General features: G+C 43.8%; 1 protein-coding gene across 4 annotated transcripts in view; it reads right to left on the bottom strand.

Moving 5' to 3' along the window:
- The window catches only part of PLCB1 (phospholipase C beta 1), a 702,230-nt gene that overhangs the window by 450,998 nt on the left and 227,793 nt on the right, over window positions 1-23,439 (bottom strand). The window lies entirely within an intron of this gene.

The raw sequence follows: 23,439 nt of genomic DNA, 5'->3' as shown, positions 1-23,439 counted from the left end.
CAGTGATCTCGGTTGTACGTATCCCCATCACGGTACTGAAGCCAGTATCCATGCTTGTATGGTATTCTCAGGAGACGTGGCCCATTTAACATTGTGTCCCCTCCTCTTCCAAGGGAGGGCCCCCCAAAAATGATGACATCAGACATCATGGTAATAAAACGCTCTCCATTGAAAGCAAAGCACTCAGAGCGTAGGGACTCTGGAATGGGGACCTTGCAATTGGTGGTTAGCCTGCAAGGTTTACACTCCCTGATGTGGTGGACAGATGTCCATTGGCCTTGGAGGGGAGAGATATTACATCTCACCCTCTGACATTGAAGCTGCATGCGAGATGCCCTCTTGGTATCAAGAGTCTCAGCGTTTGTACCAAAGAAGCTATTAATGTTATTGCCAATCTCGGTATCAAGGGTTCCAGCCTTGATACCGAAAAAACCAGTTATGTTATTGTCATTTTCAGTACCAAAAATTCCAGTCTTGGTACCGAAGAAGCCAGTTATGTTATTGCCAGTCTCAGCATTAAGAATTCCAGCGTCTGTATTGAAGATGCTAGTTATGTAATTGCCACTCTTGGTATCGAGGGTTCCAGTCTGTACCAAAGAAGCTATATTGTTGCCAGTCTCGGCATTGAGAGATTCATTCTCGGTACCGAAGAAGCTAGTTATATTGTTGCCAGTCTCGGTACCAAGAGGTTTCAGGCTAGGCACTGAAGAAGCTAGTTATATTGTTGCCAGTCTTGGTACCGAGAGGTTTCAGGCTAGGCACTGAAGAAGCTAGTTATATTGTTGCCAGTCTCGGTACCAAGAGGTTTCAGGCTAGGCACTGAAGAAGCTAGTTATATTGTTGCAAGTCTCGGTATCGAGAGTTTCAGTGTACTGAAGAAGCTAGTTATTATTGCTACCGGGGAGGCCAGCCATGGGGACTCTAACAGTAGTGGTTAGATCTGGCTTCCATCGAACAGCAGGTCCTCTATGCGGGTGCGTGCCTGCTGGGACAGCCCTGCGGACCTTAGCTACGCATGCCTTCGTAGCGCAATGGAAACTACCATGGCTTTGAGGCGCAATCCGTAGCGTGGCGTGCTGTATTAAGCTATTGTCGAGAAAGTCTCATAGCCTCAGTACAAAAACATCTGCCAGTTCCCTTTGGTCATCTGGCAAGAATCCGGAGAGAGATGTAATCTCCTCCCATAAAGAGAGCTTATGTTTTGCCATTGTGGCTTGGTAATTACGCACACGAAGGGATAAAGCTGTAGAAGAGTATACTCTTCTCCCCAGGCCATGCAACCTATGGCCTTCTTTGTCCACTGGTGCATTATTTGAGTATTATTGAGTTAGGTTTGGGGTGTGTAAATAGGAACGGGACAATTTAGTCTTGCATCTTATAAATATATGTTGTCTAGACTCCTCGACGTTGTGGCATAGAGGAGGGCAGCTTCCATGATTGTTGCGCTGTGCGCAGCAGCACAGGCAAATATGGAATAGCCACTGGGGTTGATGACCCACAGTATACATCATCATAAACTGGGTCATTAAATTTCTCTATAGGTTGGGATATTTGAGTCCCTAGGGATGTTGCCATTCTTTGTACCTGATCAGTAAAGTTTGCTAAGTCATCTGAAGGGGACACCACGTCTGCAGTGACCACGAGGTCATCTGGTGGTGATGTATCTTGTGAGGAGTCCGATTGGTAATCCTCCTCCGATGGAACATCCAGTCCCATGTCTGATGTAGGCAACATCTGCAATGTTTGCGACTGTACCGAGCGGTTGGTACTGCGGTTTGCGTCGGTTGCGGAGCGCGCCTCGGTACTGATGGTAGAGGCGGAGGTGGCATGGCCATGACATCCTCTGGGAGAGGTGAACGAGAGATCGTCGGAGGGTGGTTGTGGGTACTGATAATAGTAATCTAGGTGCCTTCTGTGTCTCCAATCCTCGTAATAATACAGAGAATACTGGGGAGGTTGCCAATCAGCGTAATAATCACGCATTCTTGGAGGGGACATAGGTCGTTCACCATTGGTGGCATACTGGCGACCTGAATGAGTTAAAGCCGGTGAATGGTCCTGGACTTAACCATAAGGCGACGCGTGTCGGTATCGATAACCTTTGGTATCGACTGACGGTTGCTGTGGCATTTATCAGTACTGACATCCGTCGGTATCGATGGGTTGTGGCTCTTCTCGGTATCGAGGGGGAAAAGGGCCCTGATCAGCCGAGGTATTATCCATGGATGAACCTCTAATTTCACCTTTCGAGACCGATGCCCTTATGGTAGGGTCATCAGCCGGTACCGTGATGATCCGTAATGGAGACGGTGCCGGCGAGTCAGCAATACGCTCTGTTTGCTGCAGAGGGTTCAGTACCGGTGGCGAGGATGGAGTTGCCCGTCTTGGTATCGAGTATGGTCTCGGAAGCAATAGCCTCGGTACCAGGCTTTGGAGCGATAGCCTCGGTATCGGCTTATTGGTAGTGAAATCGATAGCCTCCATATCGGGCTTATTGGTAGCGGCGGAGACCTTTGCAGTGAAAGGCTCGACATAGGGCTCCTATGCCCTGCCGCATGCCTCGGTACCAATGTGTTCGGTACCGGGCTCCTCGGTATCGACAAATCAGTATCGACGACTTTTTCCTCGCATTTATATTCTTGAGTTTTGCTCTTATTCCTCTGAGGGTCGTGTGCCTCAGAACACTCTCCCGCTCTCTTAGAAAATCTTTTGCCGCCCTTGCAGATGCGGACTGAGAGGAGGAGGAGGGGGGAACCGGTAAGGCTCACTCCGTGCTGGAGGAAGTTGGGGCATAGACTCCATTACGATAGGAGATTTGGAGTGTTGAGATGGTCTCAGTTTCTCCACTGCCTCCAACGCCTTATCCCAGAGTATCACCCGAAGGCGGTCTGAGCGGTTCTTTCTCGTTTGCCTCGAGAACTTAAACAAACACACAAGATTCCACAATGTGTGTTTCCCCCAAGCAGAGCAAACAAAGTGAGTGTCCGTCGGTTTGCGTGATCTTCAGCCCGCAAACGGGGCACTTCTTGAAGAGGCCTTGATGTGCCATAAGCCACAAGGCTAAGTAACAACAAACAAATCCTTTTTTTCTTTTTTCTTTTTTTTAATAACTAAATAGAAAAGGTTATAAAAACTGGAGAGAAAAGACAATAAGGAAAATAGAATATTTTCAGCTGAGGTAAAGTATACCACACACGAGAAGTCTCCAAACGCTATTGACCCCACAGGCGGTTGAAGAGAACTGAGGGGATTAGGCGGGAACCCCTGAGCATGCTCAGTGGACGGTGGGGGAGGGGTTCCCGCCTAAAAGACTTTCAGCTAGAGAAGTTTCCAAAGCTGGCCCTGCACAGGCGCAGAGCCCCCATATGTGTGATGCAGAGAGACCACGAAGAAGAACGTGTTGGTTATTACCGTATTTCTTCAATTGTAAGACGCCATCGATTGTAAGACGCACACTAATTTCAGTACCACCAACAGAAAAAAAAAACCCCTAAGACACACCCGCGATTCTAAAACGCACCCCATTTTTAGAGATGTTTATATGGGGGGAAAAGTGTGTCTTAGAATCGAAGAAATAGGGTACCTTTAAAACGCTACATGGTTTAGATCCAGGTTACCTGTGGGATCACCTTCTCCCATACAATCCGCCCAGCACACTCAGGTCCTCTGGGAAGGGTTGACTCCAGTCAGCCACAACTAGGCTGGCAACTGTTACCCAGAGGACCTTTTCTTCTGCCACTCCCAGACTGTGGAATGGTCGGCCGGAGGAGATTTGTCAGCTTAATGCTCCCTCTGAGTTTAAGACAGCTGTGAAGACTAGTCTTCTCCGGCAGGCCTATCCAGATTAATTTTAAACCTAAGAATTTTAAGATGTTGTGATTGTTATTTTAATATTGTATTGGTTTTATATGCTCTTTTAACTAATTTTATGTATATTTTATTTGATGTTGTTCCCGCCTCGATCCAGAGGGAAAGGTGGGTAATAAATACATGATGATGACGATGATGATGTCAGATCCTAACATCCCCTTCCATTGCTGCAATGGTTTCCTCCTTATGTCATAAAAGCTACATATATATACTCACACAGTTGTTTTGTATAAGCATGCACATTTGTGGAAAAACTAAGCCTGCACCAGAAGTTTAAAGAACAGCCGATTAAGTAAGAGAATCCATACACAGTTGCTTCTCTCTGAATTAACCTGAATGCAAAAGGAAAACTAAGAGGTGTGTTTGTGGTGGTGGTAGGGAGATAAAAATGTCAATGGCAGAACACTGATGAAGGCATGCCTTATCAGTCAAATGAACAGCTGGATTATTTGCAGCCTCACATACCATAAAATATACAGACACTTGAAGTGCTCACAGTTCCTGTATCAGCCTGATGTGTCCTGATGATGCTGTTATGGCAGACACCCACTACAGATAAACTGTTTCCAATTCAAGAGGCAACACAGCAATTCTTTGTTTATGGATTGCTCAACGTTGGCCCCGTTTTGCAAATGCTGGCTCAAGTAGAGTCTAACTCCATGGGAACCAAATACGAGTTTACTATCTGAATGGATTGCACTATGTTTTATGTCACAGAAAAACACAAGGCATCTGGCACTCTGCAATCAACAATGTCATGTTTATAAAAATATAATTTAGAAGGAATGCCAGCAGGAACTTAGCAGAAGTTAAATAAATCAGCTTCAAAGTGGTGCTCTGACACAATGGTGTCACAACGTGTATTCCCCTCCCCCATTCCCCATTATTTCCTACTGGTTTGGCTCTGTCAAATTTTATTGGGAAGGAAGAAGTTTTGGAAACAGTGAATATTTACATGGACAGTTCATAAAGGGCAACATTAGCAAGCCAACATTCATTCATTTACTGCAGGGTCAGGGTAAAGGCAAGCTGTGGCCACAGCTAGACCTAAGGTTTATCCTGAGATCATCCAGGGTTCGCCCCTGCCTGAGCACTGGATCCCCTGTGTGTCACCTAGATGAGCAGGTTTGACCCCTGGATGATCCAGGCATAAACCTTAGGTCTAGCTATGGCCTGTGTCTTCACTGATCAGAGACTACAGAATGTAATCCAACTTCTCTAACCTTTGGCAGAATCAGGTCAACATCAACTTTCTCAGCTTACGTTGCTGCACATTTGAGGGGGCTACAGTTAAATAGGCATGTCATACTACCATCTTGCTGAGAGAGAAAAACCACGATCAGCAACAGCTGAGCTGAAGCAATTAAGGCTATTTAACTATGTCAAGAGAAATTTAAGACTCCTCCAAGACCATCTCACAGATTCAAATAGTCTGGAAAACCCAAGAGTGTTGTGAAGACCAGTGATGTGGCAAGATGGGAATGTTGGGAAGTAGTGACTTGAATCATGATTAGAGCGATGTGTAATGCTAGAAATTCATTTGGGGAGAAATGAAGACATGCAGGCAGCTGATAGGGGTCACTTGTGCTGGTCCTGTCTCAGATCTCCATGCATACATGAGCCATTTTGCAAGGAGCCAACACACAAAGACCCCAATGGGCCTATATTTTGAATGTACAATCTTGACTGTGTGGTCAGGCAAGCAGGCATGACCCTTAACAGCCCCATCAGTATGCCCATTTTGACCCAAGCCTTCAGTATGGATGGTTTTGATGGCAGTATATTTTACATGTCAATAATAGCAGTTTAATTTTATTATTTCAGTTCTATTCAATTTGGAATTATAAGAATATCAGAAAAGCCCTTCTGGATGAGACTAAAGCTCCATCTAGTTCACTATTTCGTTCCCAATTGTAGTCAGATAGATGCTTCTTGCAAGTCCACAAGCAGGACACCACGGCCCTACCACCAAAATCAACAATTATGTTGGGAAGGCATGGGCATCTTTGTCCATTGCTGATGCAATTACGGTGTCCAGAAATGGCCATTGGCTGAGGAATACATCTAAACATGACTTGAGTGGTGGTTACACCACAGACTGGAACAGCTGGGCATCTTGGCAAGTGCTCCAGGATTAATATACTCAGAACAGGCCAATGAATTAGCCAGCTGTGTCCCTCCTGATCTTTTGTTGGCCTGCAGTATCTCAAGCCTACAAAAGCATGGAGTAGGATGAAGGAGGGGACGGATGCTTAGCATGGCAGTTGCTAAGCAAACTCAGGTGAATTCTCTCAATGAAGATCATAGAATCATAGAATAACAGAGTTGAAAGGGGCCTACAAGGCCAAGATGGGTGAGGAAAGGTGGCATAAGAGGATATATCATGTCATGTCTAACAGCGGCGGTAGGACACAAGGACCCAACATCAGTAGGAGAACTGTGGCCCTTGAGGTAAGCACAAGGTAATGCAGGACGTAACATTTTAGTTTAGTTTTGTTCTAAACTTAGTTTTAGTTTCCTCTTATTCTCTATGGAAGTAACCACAACCCTCCTTGTTGGTTGTCAGTTGTTTTCACATCCCGAAACACTACCTACTAAGTCTATAGTGGCTCCCATTCATTAGTCAACAGATTGGCAGGCAGGAGGTGGACACACAACACAGAGAAATGTTATCATCATTGGCAGCCAGCAGACGTGGCCTTTTCCCAGGTCATAAAAAATGTTAGTGGACAGAGAGAATTGCCTGTCTGCCTAAGGAGAAGTGAAACTTGCATATGAGAAGATGGGAGAGTAAAGGGGGGGGATCCAGAGTCTAATCCAAGGTGCAAAAGTTACCTTTCTCATGAAAGTGGTTGGCAATATGTGGGCAGCATCAGCATGAGGTCACAATGGCCCATCTCCCTCCTTCAGGCAGGCAGCATCACCATTGAGATCACAATAGTCAGTTTCTTTCTTTGAATTGGACAGAAGAAGGAGCATGTAGGCACAACCTCTTCCTTACTGAGATAAAGCATGCACAGGAACCTGCAGGCACAGCCTTTTATTGAGGTGGGCAGTAGTACCAAATGGGCAAAATGGCCGTCTCATTCTCTCTTGGCAACAAGGTGTGGGCAGAGAAGCAACAGGCAAGGAGAGCTCACAAGTGAGTTACCAAGCTACTACGGTGCTTCTACTGATAGTAAGAGCACTGTGAACAATTTGCTTCATTCTTTGCAGATGAAGTAACTCAGATCTGCCGTGACTTGGACTCCAATACTTGGGCAGGTCAGGTTGTTGTAACTTTGGCAACCAATTATCCAGTTGTCTTGGATTCATTTTAGCTTGAGAGATCTCAAGGATTTGGACTGGGTGTCTATAATGGTGATGGCTACCACCTGTTTACTTGACCCTTGTCCCTCCTGACTGATTAAATCAGCCAAACTATGACTGTTAACATGTTTAATGGATGGTATTAATGCCTCTTTGTAGAAGGGGATTGCTCGCTCTTGCTTAAAAGAGACAGAAAAAAGATCTTTATTAAAGAAACCTTCCCTTGATCCAGCAGAGTTATTTGACTATAGGCCAGTCTCAAATGTACCATTTCTGGACAACTCCAGACACTTCTGGGTGATTCTGATTTCAATCGGGCTTTCAGACAGGATATGAGGATTGAAACTGCTTTGGTTGACTTGGTGGATGATTTACACCAGTAATGTGGTTCTGAGTAGACTGGAAGAATGGGAGACTCTTGGTGTTTTTGTTTTTCTTTGAAAACGAACAGTAGGTATGTGGTTTTTCCCCTAGGTAGCAGTGGCCTAAAACAATTCATGATATGGGGAAGGAATTCAGTTAGTGTCTAGCTTTAAGTTTCTTGGAATATATTCTGACAATAAATCAACATGGAAAGCTCATCTTGATTCTGGGTCCCAGAAATGTAAGATGGAGTCTTCAGGCTGCAGGCTGCAGGTTCCTCCCAGACTTCACTTAGAGAGGAGTTCTCCATGGAGTCCCTGGTTTCTCCAGGGTCTGTGTCAGACAGGGCCCTGACTAACAAAAGATTAGGAAGGGAATCGAATAACACAAAAAGAAGCAGACTTGGAGAAGATTAAATGAAAATGAAAATCTGCAATTTAAACAAAATAACACTAGATAAAGCTAAGGAGGAATGAAGCACAGAGGGAAAAATGTTCACCCATTCAAGGCAAGGATAGTACTTGTATTTGAGGAGTGGGGGAAGAGAGAGAAGTGGCATAAATGGTATTGAAACAGCTTCCCCCAAAGGACAATATTGTGGAAAAGCATGAAACTGAACATGAGCATGTGGGAGATCTTTCTGGGAACAATTACGTCCCCATGAAAACCTCCTTTCACTGTGAAGATGTGTACTTCCAAAACTTGGGTGTGCTGCTCTTAGCCTTTCAGCTGCTCACTTCCACCAGCTTTGTAAGTCGATGATATGCCTTAGATAACCATATCAGGATGAAAGTTGATCAGTTTGGCACTGTAGGGCAAAGCCTATCACACACAGCCTTCCCCATTCTCATGCCCTCGAGATGTTTTGGACTACACCTCCCAGCATTCCATTGGCCATGCTGGCTGGGGCTGATGGGAGCTGAGATACAAAACAACTGGAGGACACCACACTTTCCCAGTAGAGTAATCCAGCTGTGGATAGTGACAATCTTACCCTGATCTGTATAGAGGTCTAGCATTGTCCAAGCCCCATGTGTGTGGTCTGCAAACACTGGATGTATTAGAGCATTTGATCCCCAAAATTAACAATGTGCAGACATGCTCTTCTTTTATAAATGAGGCACAAAAAAGCTTCCGTTTTAGCTTGTGTGTGTTTGAGTGTTTTATGACAAAGTTTGAAAGCAAGATATGTACTTAACACAGCACGAAAAGAAAAAAGGGGAGTAGCCTTCACGTAGAGTCGGTAAGAAAAAGGACCTAAGGGAAACACCCTTGGCAGAAACACCAGTACAGGTTTCATCTTAATGGAGTCATTGGCTTCCTTTGCTTTTCACCCACCAGAATCAAGCTATGCCTTGCAAGTAGGAGACAGAAAGCTCTTCCTAAAATAGAGAAAAGGTGCTGCTCCTTTTTCTTTCTTTTTTTTAAAGGAGCAAAGGTACAGGAAGCTTTGACATTTCTGTTCAACGTTTATGTCCTTGAAACACAATGGATTCTTCTCCAACTCACTGAACAGTCTAAATCTCTCTGTTTCTTGGTCAAAGGCCCTGTAACAAAACTCAGACTGAGTTGAAAAAGTTCTAAGGATCTGGTTGCCTTGTCTCCAGTGCCTCACCCGAATGTAGCAATTAGCCTGCCACCTTTAGCTTTTTCCCAGCTTTCCAAACAATGCCATCGACTGAATTGCTCCCAAGCACATCAGCCACTTAAGCTCCACAATAGGTATTTTCTTTTCCCCAAAGGGAAAGAAGTCAGATCAGCTGACTGTTTGAAAAGTATAATTATCTTCCATTAGCAGAAGAAAAGGGTTAAGACTGATGCTCATGAAGGGTTTCCCAAAGTCTTTCCCCCCACTCCTTTGGTAAAAATATCTGGCAGCAATGAAGAAGGACACACACACACACACACACACACACACACACACACATACGCACCATAGCACAGCATGGTAATGGATTTCTAAATGCAGTCAAGAAAAAAATGCTTTCCTATGAGTCCAACCATTAAATACACCCCTTGCTTTTTACCTCCAAACAGTAGCATTCAACCCTTCTTGCACAACCATTATATTTCACCAAATACCATACTGGCAGTGCAATTCAGAAGCAAGGAGGAAATCTAAATATATTTTAGGTTTCTCCCTCCCGCCCCCCTCCGCTGCCCCAATTTCAGTGATGCCAAATAATAGCATAGGAAAATAGAAGTCAATGACAGGGTTTGTACGATCAGCGCAGCCCACCGTGGGTTACTTAATGTCAGTGTTAAAAAGAAGTTCATACTATTCTGCTGAGAAAAACTATCATAATCACAGATCTAAAGGAAATATTATCATTGCTGTCAGCTGGAACACACACCCTGATTATCTGTTTTGTGATGATTCAAGTAGCATTTCCTTGATTACATTTTTTAAATTTGTTTTTTCTCATCAGCCTGCATCTCCCCACACTCCCCAGAAGTCATATATTCAGCAACAACCGCCTCACGAAACGTAGATCTGAAATAGAAGGCTACTGCAGATCTAATCCTTTCGTGCATACTTTTTTTTTTCCAATATGCCCATCTACACTAGATAAACATGCTGGACTTATTCCACCATCTGCTTCCTCTAAAACGTTTTCATTTCTAAATACTTGGAAAAAACCTGAGTCAGCCATTAGGAAATATACCACCCACCTTGAATTAGAGGTAGAAAATACTTTTTTTTCTTTGACTCAGTTTTTTCATCTCCTCCCCCCTCAATCACATTTTCAGGCACTGTTCAGAAACCATGATGCTTTTACATTTGGAGGCGGGGCGCTTCAAATGTGGGGTGGGATATAAATGCAATAAATAAGTTAATAAATAAATACAATAATCATGGAACTACATGGAACATGTGGTTTCACTGTAGCCTTAGCTAGACCTAAGGTTTATCCCGGGGTCTTCCTTGCCTGTTCCCGAGATATCCTGTGTGTCATTTACATGAACAGGGATGACCCCGAGATGATTTCATTTTTGTGAACTGCCCAGAGAGCTCCGGCTATTGGGCGGTATAGAAATTTAATAAATAAATAAACCTTAGGTCTAGCTAAGGCCTGTGTTTCATGGCCAGCTCTTTCTCCACTCAAAGGAGAAGTAGTGGTATGGATAAAGGAGGGGGTGTTATTTAACCCTTTCTCTGCCTACTGTTTGCCTGCTCAGCCCTCCCAGCTCATTTTCTACCCTACAGGAAAAACGTACAACAAACCTGCATCTTTACCCCAAAAGCTTTCTCCACTTTCTGTCCAAGTCCTGGATGGGAATCGCAGCTCAGGCAGAGTAGTGCAAGAGCGCTCAAAGACTTAGGCCATAGCTAGACCTAAGGTTTATCCCAGGATTGTCCTGGGGTCAAACCTGTTCATCTAAGTGCCACACAGGGCATCCAGCGCTCAGGCAGGGACGGACCCGGGATGATCCTGGGATAAACCTTAGGTCTAGCTACAGCCTTAGTTTTAAGGCAACAGGAACAGGAACTGTGCAGACTTTGATCTATTTATTTATTTATTTCATTTTTATACTGCCCAATAGCCGAAGCTCTCTGGGCGGTTCACACATCTAACATACAGGGCACAGCTTAGGAAAGCGCCTCGGTCTTGGGGAAACAGGAGCTGTGCAATCCCTCACCAAGCTCGGGGAAGGTCTACAACCTGAGCAAAGTTTAGGCAGAACAGAGGTCCTTTACATATTTTCTGCAAGCCCTCCCCCAGCTCATGTTACTGAAGGTAACAAGGATTCATGAACATCCTGCAGATCGCTGTGAAAGGGTGTGTGTGAGCTTTTGCCAACATTTGGTTTGATAATTCAAAAACAGGCTTGAAGGTGCTTGCAAAAGTGTCCTCCTTCGCTTCTTTCTTCCCCTGTCCCAAAAGTCAAAGGAGTTACCTCTGAAGCCTTCTCCCCACCAGAAAGGATAGGAACAGCATCGTTTATCACTAACTAGAGATTTGGGGGCTGCTCCCCTGGGGCCTTCAGAGTGCCTTCAACTAGTTGTCTCCTTCTGATGCCAGAAGGGAACCTATTGATTGGTAGATCAGGGGCGGAGCCTGTTCAGATGGGGCAGAGCCTACCAGTGCCTGGTGCAGGCAGAGAGGATGGAGCATGGTTATTCAGAGGAAGATTCTGAGGAGTGGAGCATGACTGATATGCTGTTGGGAACAAGAAACACAGTTTTTCAACGTGCATTGATCCAAATGGGAAAATCTGTCAAGCCAATCTGTCAATCTACTCTGAGATAAAACTTCTGGTCAAACCTGGAGACCCGAACTCAAGCTAAGAATCACATCTAGATTTCCTTTCCTTGATCCAGCTAAGTTGCACACCAGAGAGGGGTCTAACCTATGCTTACACCTCCTCAGAAACTGCCCATGCTTCCTTAGGGAGGCCTGATATATACTTCGAGAATTATGGGCTTGGAACGTTGTTATTTGACACATTACTGGCAGGGTAGGGCTTTTCTATCCCTGCTGCCTTTGAGCTGTGATGTCCCATTTATCATGCACACTGTTAAATACTTAGGTCTTGAATTATGCAATGTTTAGTGCAAGCAATTTACTGATGCACTGCTTTGCTGGCATGCCATTAAACTGCATCAAACAAGACCTAATGTTTCATTCCTGTAAAAATCTAGGCTGGGCAGCCTTAAGCCAAACCCACAAGGAAAACAAACAAGGGAAATAGCTTCTCTCTCAGGGTGCTAATGAAATCCTCTCCAACCAAATTCCTCTCCAGATTTTGGGGGGTTGAATTGCCTGAATTAGTTTTCAGGATAGCCACAACATGTTAGCAATCTGCAATTCTTCCGTTTTTGATTTCTGGACTTTGATGCAGTTTTCAGTTTGCATCTTTTGATCCTTCATTCTTTCAGATTGGAGATACTCTTTGGTAAAATCATATTGCAAAAAGAAAAAAGGGGGATCCTGATAGGATCTCACAATCATATCACCATCCTGTGTGTGTGTGTTGTGAGTAATGTGCATGAGACTCCAACACATGCAGACTACATAGGTGCCCTCATATAATTTATTTTGGAATCTACATTTTTTAAAGCTACATTTTGAAGGTTTGGTCAAATCAGGAAGATTTCTCCCTCTCTCTTTCTTTCAGTTAACTATGATCTGGTTTGCACATCTCAAACACCAAAGTGTTGCTGTTTTTTTAAAATCTTGGGTTGTTGTGAAAGCAGCAGAAAGCTAATGAACACCACCCAAACACTCCCTCTGCAAGCAAAAGTGGCTAAACAAGCCAAGAACATCCCCCAAGTTGTTACCATGATGTGTGAACCAGGAACTCTGGCTTGTTGTGGAAGAGACAAGCCAAAGTTGGAAGTCAGAGTTTAACTGCGAGCATCCTGGGTTGTTTAGCCACTCCCACTTGCAGCAGGAGCAATTAAGTGTACGTCATCATGCTGCCACATTCACAAAAAACAAGGAATTTAAAAAAAAACACCAACTGGACTGTTGTGACGTGCAAACCAGGCTGTGCTTCAGCTGCCAATTGTACTTTTTCTTGCAGAACAAGCAGAACTAGTGAAAGATTCCACATAAGATTCCACTGAGGTCATCCGAGGATCTGCTCCTGGTGGTTCCACATAGATCCATCCTCCAATTGGAGTCCACCAGGGGAAGAGCCTTCAGCGTGGTGGCTCCCCTCCTGTGGAATTCCCTGCCTCTGGAGGACAGGCAGGCACCAACTTTGTACTCCTTTCGGCACCTCCTGAAAACATCTTTATTCCAAGAAGCCTTTCCTTAATATGCAGTCTTGTATCTCTGTATTTGCTTCTTTTAAAATTTGTTTTAACTGTTTTATTCTGTTTTTATTTTCATTTTATCTTGTATAATTTTTCAATGGGGAGCGGTATATAAATATTATAAATAAATAAATAAGCTCCCAGGAATGAAAAGGAGTAAGCTTATTGGGTATGAGAAAGCAGCTTAGACAAAAAGAACACCAATATAAACGACTTTCAAACATTTTCTTGATTCTCAGCTATGAAATTGGAGCCTAAATATATATTATAATTATGTTCTGAAGAATATTACATAAACACTGAAACATCTGTCAAGTACACAGTGTTTTTAGCTTGACTGACAATGGTAGCAATAATTATTCACATTGCACTATCAGTACACACAGAATTTGGAAAGGAAGTCTGGGCCATATTACTCTAGCTGTAAAATTGGCAAAAGTCAATTTTTGGCATCGCTTTGGGATCATACAATCATTTTCCATATCATTAATTCAAGTCTGAACTGAAGTCCAAAACATCTGGAGGACATCAAGTTTGGAAAGGCTGCTTTAGTCGCATAGAGCCCAAGCTCTTAGCCCGTGTTTGGTTGAATACCTTGTGAGTCTTCTACCACTTGTCCCCCTAGCTGTCAGCCCAATAATTTCATTGCCTCAACTCCTCCTTAACTCAAGGACTGGTATGGGCTCTAAAGTTCAAGTAAGGGTGTCTAGGAGCTATGGGTTGAGTGCCTGAGCCATCTTTCTGTTGAAAACACTGACCAGGGCTTGCGTAGGACAGTATCGGAAGGCTTGCCATACAACATATCAGCATATGCTGGAGCTGCCCCTTTCCAGCATGTAACTCCTCTGCTGAGGGAACTGCACTGGCTGCCTATTTGCTACCAGGCCAGGTTTAAGGTTCTTGTACTTGTGTACAAAGCCCTAAACGACTTGGGACCAGGATACCCGAGAGAGTGCCTTCTCCCCTACCAACCTGCCTGGTCAGTGAGGTCATCCGAGGGCTTGCTCCTGGTGGTTCCACATGGGCCTATAGCCTGATTGGAGTCCACCAGGAGAAGAGACTTTAGAATGGTAGCTCCTTCTCTTTAGAACTTCCTGCCCATGGAGGTCAAGCAGGAGCCAACTTGGTATTCCTTTCAGCGCCTCCTGAAAATGTCATTATTGCAGGAAGCCTTTCCTTAATGACCAGCCACGGTTCACTGTACATTTTCCTTCTTTTAAAATCTATTTTAAAGTGTTTTATTCTGTTTTTATTTTATTTTATCTTGTACACCACTCCAAAATTTTGAATGAGGAGTGGTATATAAATATTGTAAATAAAAAAATAAAAAATATCAGGTCATGACAAGGGAGTCTGTATAGTCTTCCCAACCACAAATCAAATTCCTCCTGTCCAGTACAAAAAGCCATGTCAACTGTACCTCCTCCTCCCAAGTGTGTTGGACCAGATATAAGTTGAATCAGGCCCATGGTTGCCATGGGGACAATGAAATTCCAAGATGCACAGGTGGAAGGGATGCATCACACCATCTCTTATTTATTGAAGCACTCATGCTTCATTTTATTTTTACATTTATATCCTCTCTTTTCTTCATTTTCCAAGGAACTCAAGGTGGTTTACATAATCCCTCCTCCTCCTCTCCATTTTATTTCATTTTAGCTGTGACATGGGATTCTGTTCTTGGAAAGGTCTGACAACCCAAATTATCTGAGCAATGTGCAATACTATGGATTTGGGTTTACGCCAACATTTTATTTACCAAGAACACCATCAGATGATTGTTTTATCACACGCTCACTACTGCGAACTTAGGGATGTTTGCTCATCTTTTAGACATCGTCTGCCTCCCACACGCCTCTTGCTCATTTTTCCGTCACAAAATAGACCCCTTTTAATCTGACTTTTTTTTAATGGAATGTGCCACCATTTGCTACTGTGTGCAGGAAAAGTGGTGTGATATAAACAGCCCCTGAAAGGGCCACGTGGTCACTGCTGCTTCCTCTTTCACTCTCCATGTAAAAAGAGCATCACTATTGTGGGACAGCATCAGGAGGACATAGCAATGCTAGCAAAATGCAAAAATCCACCCATCTGATGATCCTCCATGTCTTCCAAAGTTTCCCCCAGCTCTGCTAATATGACTACACCTAATACAATGCATGACCACTGCATGATTTGTTGTCCTGATGTTATTGGAGATGGAAAACTACGTATTGTCAGGCTGAGATCTTAAAGACATTTACTAAAGTTTTAAATGTTTCACTGATAGCTTCATCACACCAGCGTTATACTGTGCAATCACTGCGAATTGCGAAGGACTCCAAAGTTTTCCAGCTTATAATCTGTTTTTACTGTGTAGTACTCCCGTGCATCCTGCTTTAATTGTGCTTCTTAACCAAAAGAACCGACGTATTTTGGACTCCTTTAAGAACAAATCTTTTTTTGTTCTCCAAGCGGCCACTGGGGGCACAGGAGGAGGATTTCATGTTTTTAAAATTCAAATTAAACAAATGCTTACATCTGTATAAGTTTTAAAGATAAAGACATTAAAATTGGCACAGTAATAGACATTAAGGAGGGCTTTCAGCAAAATGGATGAACCAATTTGAATCAGATTGGTTCATCCATTGATTTTTTAATGATTTTTTACATTTCTCCCGCTTAAACCCTTTTCCTGGTATGCAAAGGATCTTAGGAGCGCCACCGCATGGGGTGTGATTTAGCTAACAACAACAACAACAGCTTTATGCTATGGGGATAATTCGAGAGAAACGGGTACATGGGATGAAGCTCTGACTATAGTGAGACATACTCCTGCATAGGATTGTGCTATTTGGATAGCAGAGTCAACTTTTAAAGACAAATTTCTTTCCCTTTTATGTCATCTTAATAATCTGCTTAATGTCTGCCTGTTTTAGTTTATCCAGACAATGTGGTCTGCATGACCAAGGTAATTCAATTTTAAAAATGTATTTATTGCAGCTGTGTCCATGCAGAGAAATCTTTATTAACTGGTTTTCCTTAGAAGTCCAAGATAGCGCTTTCAGCATTTCTTTTTAAGAAAAACCTGAAAATGTGAACATCATGTACGCATGCAAATCTGGAGCATCTGCTGAGAATAATTTGGCTATTCCACAATTGAAAATCTTTTCCTTTTAGTTAAGTTCTTGTTTCTGTTCATTAATTGTGATGAGGGACATTCTACTCAGCAGGCATGGGAGCAGTGCTAATTTTGGCTCATTTATAGGTAGCTCTTTTAGGAAGAACATGTAGTTCAACGGCCAGGATAATCAGCTCTTAATAATATTTAATGGACACTGATTGTTTTGGTTGAGTATCCTCCTGCTAAACTAAGAAAGAAAGAACTGGTCTCACTTGTTAGAGAATTTACATCTTCTATGCTTGTGCGCTGGGAATTCACATAATGCAAATAGCTGTAACAGTAAGCCTACAGACACGTGAATCTCCATATACTGTGCTTGTACCAAATGTGGCTGACCAAGAATTACATTGCACTTTTCGTTTCTTTCCTACTGCTTATTGATTATGGCTTCATATGTGTGTTGCATGGGGGAGGAGGGAGGAATTAGTCCTTCACTAATGATGCATGCACCAGTTTCATGATTTACCCTTTACTACACTTCAGCCTTCTTGGACACTCACAAGCTTGGTGGTTTGAGAGCGCTTGCAAGCTTGACAGTGAAATGGGGATTCCAGTCCACACTCTTGCTCGTAACCAGGCGTGCTTCCAGAAGGTGGCTTAATGTGGAATTGCCACACTGTTGTTTGCTCACTGTTTAAGAGTGTCATCAGACGAGCATTTTATCGCACGCTCGTGACTGTCCACTCATGGTTTTTCACATGTCCTGTAGACAATGACATCTGCCTCCCACACATCTCCCGCTCCTTCTGCCTTCTTTCCATCACAACACAGAACCTGGTAAATGCGTTTTATTTATTTCTAAATGAAATGTTCTGCCATTTCCTGTTGTGTGCAGGAAAAGCTGTGCGATGAAAAAGGCCACCTAGCCATTGTTTACTTCCTCTTTTTTCCTCTGTGTGAAGAATGAGGAAGCATCATGGGACAGAAGCAGGGAGGAAAGCTCTAATCACCCTAATTGTTCTCTCACACACATGCCCCCCCCCATCTAATGATGCTCTAAGTGGGCAGCCACACAAGGTCATTATTGAGTCAAGAGCCTCCTTGCTTTCGATCTCTCCACTCCACCCTGATCACCCCACCCCCAATGGCCTGGACTCCTCCTGTCCCAGGTCCTTCCCTCTGCTGACCCCCACTACTCGTAGGGAGGAGGGAAGAAGCCGGGATGGGCGCCCACACTGCCCACGGTCCTCAGGACTGTGTCCCAGGACCACAGGTAAAAACGGGAGATCTGACATCTCAATTATCCCGGGAAAATGGAGGGATCATCCCTCCCTGCTCCTAGGATCCCCTGTGTGTCATTTGGATGCACAGGGATGAACCAGGGATGATCCCTGGAAAAAGGGCCGGTGTAGAAAGGGCCAAAGTGAATGCTGCCCTGAGATCTTATTGATATAGGGGGGGATATAAATGTTTTAAATAAATAACAAATAAATAAATAAATAAATAAATAAAGAAAGAAAGAAAGAAAGTGGCAGGAAGAAGGGAGACTGAAGAGCTCTTCACCCCTGGCTCTTCTCCACTCCTACCCTTCCCCTCATTTTTTTAAAAACCTGCACAAAAGTGTTTAGCCCTCCCCCAATTCAGATCTCCTTTGTGAACAGTTCTGCTTCAGAGAAGGAAGCAGGGAAGGGTGTTCATGCTAATGGGTATAACAGGCATATAGCAGGAGTAAGGAGCCTTTTTTGGGAAGAGCACCAAATTACCTCTGGACAATCACGTTGAGTGGCACACCACAGCAGTGGGTGGGGCCACCACCACCCCATCGCCAGCCCTGGATTCTTGCCCAGACAGAGGGGCTGTCTGCATGGGGGCACCTCCTTCCTCAACCTTGCGTTTCCCTCTCCCGGGGCAGTGTCAGATAATCCCAACAACAAGGAGTGAGCGTGGAGTTTCTGGGCGGCAATCACTGGTTGCCTTCCACCAGGCTCCACCCCAAGATTGGCCCCCATAGAGCAACTTTACATGGTACAGCCCCATGTTGATGTTGCTCTCTTTGAAAAACTTGGAGATAAATCCCCAACTTTTTCAAATCGGAGCATCATGGGGAAAGTCCCGCAGTGCCAGTGAAGCAGCACCTGCGTGGTCTAACTGACTGGGCACAAATACACAGACACTGCGGGGGCTTTCCCCGCATGCAGACAACCCAGAGACAGGCATGCCATTGACGTAAGCTCATGAAAAGATGGCTCTCTTCCCCCATGGGCAATTCACTGCCCTTTCTTATGGTGTGTGTGCGCATGTGTGCACAAGAGAGAGGACAAATAGGGTGATAAGAGCTATCAGCCTTCACATGCTGCAGGGTGACAAAGGGTTTCTCTTTGTCACTGAACGGCATGGAAAGGCAGCTGAAAAAGAGGGGTCTGGTGGGAGGGGGCATGGGGAAGATGCTGGTGGGCTGGATGCAGGGTGCTACAGGCCAGGAGGGGATCTACACTAGTCAAGTTAGAACGTGTCTTACCATTTTTAAGTGTGCGTTTGGTAGTATTTCACCACATGACGTTCAGTTCGTGACGTTTTATTGTTGGCTGTTCTCCGGTTTTTATTTTGAACTTCTCTGAAATAAGTTGTTCTATTTGGTATGATGTGGCTGATTTCATAGTATTAAATGGGTTTCCTGTAGTTCTTAATTAGCCAATCGCATTCCTGGGGGGCATGTTTATATAATTTCCATGCCCAAAGTTGGAGCTGTTTATTTTTCTTTCAAGTCTCTTTTTTGCAGACACTTTTGGTTTCACTTTTGGGAGGCTGTTGCTGGATCGTTTGTAAGTGGAGGATTCTCAGAGAGAAGAGGAAGTGGGAGGGGAAATTGGAAGATGGGGAAAAAGAACAAACAGATTTCTTTTCTTAGTGTGGCCAAAAGAAATGCATTCCAACGGAAAGAGAAAAGTAAGTAAACGTTTTAAAAACTGCTCCGTTTTAAATCATTCAAAAACAAAACGTTCAATGACTGTAAAAACATTTCATATACTAGTGTAGATCCCCTCCAGATGATCCCCATAATTGACTTACAAAGAGCTACTCCTCCTACACACAGAGAGAGAGAGAGAGTTAATATTGCTAATACAAAAAAGTGCTACAGCATAATTAATTGGATTTTTTTAAAAAAAAATTAAGTGGGAAAAGTTTTTTAAAAAATATGTCTCTGGTAAATTGGACCTTTACCTTTCATGCCCACACAGCTATGCCAAACCCTCTAGTGTGGATGGAACATAACATTATCTTGACAAAGAATAAGTGCAACGTCCCAAATAGTGTGGAAGGTCTACTGCATTCCCCTTACAGCAGAAAAACAATGGCTAGTTACCATTAGGTGCTCTCCATCCAGAAGTATCCTAAGGACAGAAGTTACTATCTGATTTACTATCAGTTCAATTTTTAAAAAGAAAAAAAAAGAAAGAGAAAAAGTGGGCTTGAGGCATCAAGCACCAGGTAATTGAAGCAAACGGTGCAGAAAGCTGATAATTTATCATCTGATTGGGAGAAATACTGCTAGGTCCATCATAGCAATATGGATATTTTACTGCTTAAAAAGAGCCAGAGGATATGGCTTAATTATTTTGTGAGATACTTCAAAGTTAGTCCTATTTTCCAGCAGAAAAAAAAGATGTACCAGGATTTAATAACATTGTTCCATTATGAAGTAAAACTCATGCTATCAGAAAATGCAAGCAGGTATCAAGTTTCTGGCTTGCAAATAAATGTGGATTTTCCAACCTACATTTTCTGTGTACATTTCTCTATAGACATTTTTCCATGGAATTAAAAGGTTGTGGAAGATTTGACCCTAAGGACAATTTTCAAATGTTGATGCTAATCTTATACTACACCAACATGCTATTTGTGCGTTATGGACTATAGACCAGAATAAACTGATTGGTTGGTTGATTAATTGATTGCTTGACTTTGATAGCTCTGAAAAAGGTTGGACCAGCTTGATCTTCAGGAGGTTAATCTTCAATGTGGTTGAAGGCTTTCAGTACTGAGAACCAAGATAACCTGTGGTTGTGTGTTGTTTTGTATCTTATGAATAAGGTTCACTGTGCAATGAATTAGAAGCACAGGAAATTGCCTTATCCTGACTCAGACCCATGGTCCGTCTAGCCCAGTATTGTCCACATGGGGTCTGTTTGCACAATCACGGGGAGGGGGAGCCACAGTGGCTGATTTTCCCCTCCGTAACCATGCGAACTTCGGTCATTGACTGGTAGTGTCTCTAAAACAGCCTATAGGTTCTGGATGGCTTGTTACCATGGCAACAAGTCACCTTTGATGGATTTGTACAATACAGCAAGTTGCACTGGCAAGGGTAAGTATGCAAATCCCCCCAGCATGCATCATGGAGACAATAAGCTACCGTGTGTCAGGATCTGTCCTGCAGCCCCACCTGGTGGCTGCAGTGCACCTTGCCAGCTGCAGAGTAGTTGCAGGACCCAGGCCCATATCAGCAAGCACTCCTAGAAAGGCTGATGCAAACCAGCTGGGAGCAGCCAGGGAAGGGCTATATAAGAACAGCATTTCCACTGCAGCCTTTGCCACAGCAACACGGTCTCCTGTAGCCTGTTCCTGACTCCAGACCTTGCCTTGCCTGACCTTCTGCTTCGCCTGACCATGCCTTTTGCCCTGCTTGAACCCTGCTTGTCTCTGGACCATGCCTTTTGCCTCTGGCCCTGCTTGGACTCTGTTTTGCCTTTGGACTCTGAACCCTGCCTGCTTATTTATTTATTTATTGCATTTTTATACTGCCCAATAGCTGAAGCTCTCTGGGCAGTTCACAAAAATTAAAACCATAATAAAACAACTAACAGGTTAAAAACACAAATACCAAATACAGTATAAAAAGCACAACCAGGATAAAACCATGCAGCAAAACTGATATAAGACTAAAATACAGAGTTAGAACAGTAAAATTTAAATTTAAGTTAAAATTAAGTGTTAAAATGCTGAGAGAATAAAAAGGTCTTCAGCTGGTGATGAAAAGCGTACAGTGTAGGTGCCAGGCGGACCTCTCTGGGGAGCTCATTCCACAGCCGGGGTGCCACAGCAGAGAAGGCCCTCCTCCTAGTAGCCACCTGCCTCACTTGCTTCTGGACCTTGCCTTTGCCTCTGGCCCTGCCTGGACTCTGTTGCTGGTTCCACTGCTTTCCATCCCGGCCCCGGTGTTCCTGCGCTGAGACCTTGCCACCCAGACCCTGACACCATGGCTTATTTCCTCCTCTGTGATCATGTGAACCCAGACACTGACTGACAGTGACTCTCCAAGTTTTCAGGCTGCAGTTCTTCCTACCCTATCTGAAGATTCCAGGGCACATGCTCTACGATGGCCTTTCCTCAGTTATCAGCCTGGTATGTATATGGAGAAAGAATATTTTTACCTTTGGAGTTGAGTGTTGTTACGTTTGAGTCACACAAAACCCACTGCAATATTCAGCAAGACTGGATTTTTCTGTGCCTCTCACAAGACATTACAAAATCATTTAACAGCCCTAAATAATACACATTACAGCCTTTTGTGAGTGTTCTCCTCCATGCGATGGTAATTGCATGGAGGGGGAGAAAAGAGCCACCCCTATTGTCCCACCCCCTGCTGGCCCCATGGCCCCATCCACAAGGGGGGGGACATGTTAAGTGAGCCTGTTGAACACATGTGGCTTCTCCCTGTGATCTGGAAACCCTTTACAGGTGCCCCTTCCAATGCATGGACAGATGGCAGTGGGGGCAAAACCTGATTTTATCCTATAATGATCATGTAGAAGAGAAAGCCCCCCAAAGGGTTTATGTTTCAATCCTTCTACTAGCAATCTTCACAATAACGTGGTCCCAGAAACTATTTTTGATCTCAAGTCTTATAAACCCAATACCCCCAACTGCAAAATTGCCAATCCTCAGACCTGGACACTTATAGACTATTTGGGTTCAGAGAGCAAAGACGTCTGGGTCATTTCTTGCTACAGCTTGCCAAATCTCATCAATTGTACCCTCCTTCACGTGACTTCTTTTCTCCTGCTCAGACACAATCAACTAAAAACGTTAGGGCTGCTGCAGGAAACGATATTGTTTCAGATGTCACATCCAACTCACGACTTTGGCTCCTCTACAAACTCCAAGCAAGGATTTAAAGGAGCTTTCCAAGTTACCCTAACATGACCCTTGGCCTTGAAATGGCAAAGTCACTGCAAGCGGCACTGATGTGCCTGAGGCCAGTCAGTAAAATGTAGCTGTTTCTCAGCTTCCCTGATTCTTGCTGCAAACAGGAAATTTGACTACAATGGGCAATTGTTCAAAGTAGTGTGCGTCTCCAGCACTTCACCGTATTTGTGTGTTGTTACGAAACAGCCACTTTCAACAAATTCTTCACTGGCAATAAGAGACTGTAAACATCGCCGCACAAAAAATTGGACTCAAGTATCATGTCGAGAACTTCCCGTCAGCAGCTGTGAATGCCTTCAACTTAGGCAAGAGCAGATCCATTATACTTGTGCCCAGCATCGCAGTATTTATTCATCACCCATCATTCCTTATTTGCTTTAAAACTACATCGCTTTACATATACAGGGCAGCTTGATATCAAACGGATTATCAGGATCAGGTCCCCACTTATCTACAGGCCAAACTGTTCTCTCACAGGCAGGACCAATTCTCAGCTGTAGGCAAGAACACGCCCAATATCGAGCAGAGCATCAATGACTTTCAGCAGTCCACACAGAAGAGCAACTATTGACACCTGTAACCTTTCCATTGTTATTTCACATTGAGTCATTGAATTGCAGATGGGATCCCAACCTTTCTCAGACTTTAGAGAATATCTTCACATCATAATTACAATGGAGTTAAGTCCTGTGTATACAGGAAATCGTCTTTTCCCTCCGCTGTGCAGCTGTAATGGTACATCGGGCCAGGAGCCATGGGGAAATAATCAAGACAAGCATTCTCTTGTGTCTAAGCAAAGTATCAAAATATTAAACAACTTGAG

The sequence above is a fragment of the Elgaria multicarinata genome, chromosome 4, assembly GCF_023053635.1.
Source record: "Elgaria multicarinata webbii isolate HBS135686 ecotype San Diego chromosome 4, rElgMul1.1.pri, whole genome shotgun sequence".
Classification (NCBI taxonomy): Eukaryota; Metazoa; Chordata; class Lepidosauria; order Squamata; family Anguidae; genus Elgaria; species Elgaria multicarinata.
Note: the sequence above shows the minus strand (reverse complement) of the source record. Positions and strands in the feature narration are given on the sequence as shown.